Source organism: Eumetopias jubatus, unplaced genomic scaffold (assembly GCF_037043125.1).
Source record: "Eumetopias jubatus isolate StellerSeaLion01/CBP00866 unplaced genomic scaffold, mEumJub1_p1.0 scaffold_5, whole genome shotgun sequence".
Classification (NCBI taxonomy): domain Eukaryota; kingdom Metazoa; phylum Chordata; class Mammalia; order Carnivora; family Otariidae; genus Eumetopias; species Eumetopias jubatus.
In genome coordinates, this window is record NW_028274811.1 from 132465731 (window position 1) to 132469957 (window position 4227).

Genomic DNA, 4227 nt, shown 5'->3' on the forward strand with positions numbered 1-4227 from the left:
CAGATGAAAACATTTGAGCCATGTGCTATTTGGGAAATTGTGGGTGTCATGTTTTGAATGCAAATTGATGTCTTAATTATGAGATTGGACACATATAATTAGCAAATTGATGTTGTATGTTTGAACCATAATGTGATCATTATTATTAAAACATTATTATTACTTTAGAATAATGAAGAATTTATGGGGATGTCCAAATTTTTCATTAAACTACAGGGAAGTTAACATTCCCTCCTGAAAAAACCTTAAAGACAACATGAAGTCAAAAATAAGGCTTTTTCTGTATTATTTTAAATAAAGCATACTTAATGCAAACATTTTATCTGAATATAAATTAAATAATGTTAACATTATATTTTCTAGCTCACCTTTTGCTACTGATCAATATTTAGATTATCAATAACCATTCCAGGCTTTCAAACAATTTTAGAATGGATATTGAAGACTCAAAATTGCTTCCCTTACTCTAACCATTGGTGTAGAGTCTTCTTCACTTTTGACTGCTTTGGGAGGATTGGTAGAGAAGCTTCCAAAACCTACAGATTACCTGTTGCTAACAGAGGATACTTAAAATTCTATCTTCTGGGGCGCCTGGGTGGCTCAATCATTAAGCATCTGCCTTCGGCTCAGGTCATGATCCTAGAGTCCTGGGATTGAGCCCCGCATCGGGCTCCCTGCTCCCCGGGAAGCCTGCTTCTCCCTCTCCCACTCCCCCTGCTTGTGTTCCTTCTCTTGCTTTGTCTCTCTGTCAAATAAATAAATAAAATCTTTAAAAAAAAAAAAAAAGGTCTCACTCGCCGCAGCCGGGCCGCGCTCCACGTTCTCCCGCAGCTCGTCCTTCGCGTGCACTGCCGCACCTCCACCGACCGCAATGGAAGAGATCGCCGCGCTCGTCATCCACAGTGGCTCCGGCTTGCGCAAGGCGGGCTTTGCTGGGGATGACGCCCCCCGGGCCGTGTTCCCGTCCATCGTCGGGCGACCCAGACACCAGGGTGTGATGGTGGGCATGGGCCAGGAGGACTCCTACGTGGGCGACGAGGCCCAGAGCAAGCGGGGCATCCTGACCCTCAAGTACCCCCTTGAGCGCGGCATTGTCACCAACTGGGACGACATGGAGAAGATCTGGCACTACCCCTTTTACAACGAACCGCGAGTGGCCCCCGAGGAGCACCCCATGCTGCTGACCGAGGCCCCCATGAACCCCACGGCCAACCGCGAGAAGATGGCCCAGATCATGTTGGAGACCTTCAACACCCTGGCCAGGTACGTGGCCATCCAGGCTGTGTTGTCCCTGTAGCCCTCTGGCCGCACCACTGGTATTGTCATGGACTCTGGGGATGGGGTCACCCACACTGTGCCCTTCTACGAGGGGTACGCGCTGCCCCACGCCATCCTGCGTCTGGACCTGGCTGGCCGGGACCTGACGGACTACCTCATGAAGATCCTCACGGGGCGTGGCTACAGCTTCACCACCACAGCCGAGCGGGAAATCGTGCGTGACATCAAGGAGAAGCTGTGCTACGTCGCCCTGGCTTTCGAGCAGGAGATGGCCACGGCTGCGTCATCGTCCTCCCTGGAGAAGAGCTACAAGCTGCCCGACGGGCAGGTGATCACCATCGGCAACGAGCGGTTCCGCTGCCCGGAGGCTCTCTTCCAGCCTTCCTTCCTGGGTATGGAGTCCTGTGGCATCCACGAGACCACATTCAACTCCATCATGAAGTGTGACGTGGACATCCGGAAGGACCTCTATGCCAACACGGTGCCGTCTGGCGGGACCACCATGTACCCCGGCGTCGCCAACAGGATGGAGACAGAAGGAGATCACAGCTCTGGCGCCCAGCACGATGAAGATCAAGATCATTGCTCCTCCTGAATGCAAGTACTCCGTATGGATCGGGGGCTCCACCCGGGCCTCACTGTCCACCTTCCAGCAGATGTGGATCAGCAAGCAGGAGCATGACGAGTCAGGCCCCTCCATCGTCCGCCGCAAATGCTTCTAAATGGACTGTGAGCAGATGCGTAGCATTTGCTGCATGAGTGAATTCCGGAGTATAGGTTTGCCCTGGCAAATGTATACACCTCATGCTAGCCTCATGAAACTGGAATAAGCCTTTGAAAAGAAATTTGTCCTTGAAGCTTGTATCTAACATCAGCACCGGATTGTAGAACTTGTTGCTGATCTTGACCTTGTATCCAAGTTAACTGTTCCCTTGGTATATGTTTAATACCCTGTACATATCTTTGATTTAAACCCTTAGCACATGCGGCTCGGTCAGTTCGTGGCTGAGGTTGAGATCACGTTGATGGAAGAGAAATCCATTGATTGGAGAATCTGCAAGACCATGAGGCTCTTGATCTGTGCAGGGTATTAATGTCTAAGAGCTGCCTATTCCAGGATTTCTCTGGAGGCTGACAAGAGTCCTGAATGAGTTGTCATTTCTGTCTTGCCAGTCTAACAGGGTTGGGAAGGTCCGAGCCTTAAGACCCACTTTTCCTTTCTTACCCGATGTTTTCCTGCCAGAACACCGTGGGTTGTTAATTGCCTTGAGTTGGAAAACGGTTTGCATTTACAACTGTAAATTTATTCATCCTTTTAATTTATGTAAGGTTTTTGTACACAATTCTCAATTCTTTAAGAGATGACAACAGATTTTGGTTTTCTACTGTCATGTGAGAACATTAGGCCCCAGCAACGCGTCATTCATTGTGTGAAGAAATAAAAGTGCTGCAGTAAAAAAAAAATAAATAAATAAAATTAAAAAATAAAAATAAATAAATAAAATTCTATCTTCTGTTTTGATCCTCCTTAGCTGAGGTTATTACTGGATCCATAAGCAGTGAACTGCAGATAAAAGGAAGAATTTTTACATTAAGAAGATGACAAAATAGAACTTACTTTTCTAATACCTGGTTCATCAAGACTTGGTGGATATTTTTAAAATACTCTAAATTAATTAAGGACTAGTAAAATATCTAAAGCCTCATACAACTTAAAACATAGATTTTTTTTTAAGCACTTTGTAAAGTATATATCCAATAAAGTTCTGAGGTTAGAACTGTTATTCTGGCAATAAAGACTGATTGTGGAATAAAACTACTTGATAATTGAACCTGGAGAATTATGTTGTGAAGTTTCAGCTAATTACTGGGAAATGTATTTTTCCCTCTACAAAGCAAGTTTAACTGATTTTTTTAATTCCCAGATCTCTTTTTAACTGAGACCCAACATAGTCTCTCGTCCTCATAGTAGATATTAAAACTTACACTAAACAAATGCTTATAAGATATTAAGAAGAAACATGGAATAATGCAATCTCACCTTCATTGATATGATCTTCTTTATAACTGTTTAGAAGTAATAATTTATCCCATTATTTAAAAAGTTTAAGTCTTTTTTCTGCTAAATTTGTAACCATTTTTTATTGGATAATTCCTCCAAGATAACACAAAGTTTTGGGTTGTGAAATATAACTCAGTGTAAATAATAGATTTTACCCAGCACCAAATTCCAATAATGATTCAAGAAATCAAGGGATTTCTTGTAGGTTTTATAAGCAAACGCCATTTGAAGATGAAACTTTTTTCTCTTTCTTTGAGAAGTCCAAGCCTATCAGAAAAAAAGTTCATAAAATGCTTTTTCCTTGTACAACAGGATGCATTTGGGTTTTGGATTTACCTTATAAGTTTCTTTCTATAAAAATATGGGGATCACTAAAGAGCCATTTCAGTTATCAGGCATCTCTGATTTATAACCCATTTGTTATTTTGCAAGACTGGCCCCCATTCCCTGGCCAGCTATGTCCTCTATAATTCTGATTCCACATGTATTTAAATAAGCAGTCTTAACATGCTTTGGATGTATTGCTAAAAACATCATAAAGATAAGAATTTTCCATTCATTAATATCATTAGTAGTCTTACCAGGAGGTCTAGCAGTAGCATGTTTGTAAGGTTGTTTGATTAGATCTTTCATTTTTCTAAGGCATTCCATACTGCAAATTTTTGTCATTTTTTGTTTTTACTTGAATGAAAATTTGGTACCTTGCAAGTATCAGACATGCTTAAACATAGTTCTTCCAGCATAGACCTTATTTGTTTGTTTTATTATGGTAAAGTCACATAAGATAATATTTGCCATTTTAATAAATTTTAAGTGTATAGCTCAGTGGCATTAAGTATATTCTCATTACTGTGCAACCGATAACACCATCCATCTCTAGAACTCTT

General features: G+C 42.3%; 1 pseudogene; it reads left to right on the forward strand.

Annotated features, from left to right (window-relative positions):
• The first annotated feature begins 923 nt into the window (after positions 1 to 923).
• Positions 924 to 2703, forward strand: LOC114204804 (actin, cytoplasmic 2 pseudogene; annotated as a pseudogene).
• Positions 2704 to 4227: the final 1524 nt, after the last annotated feature.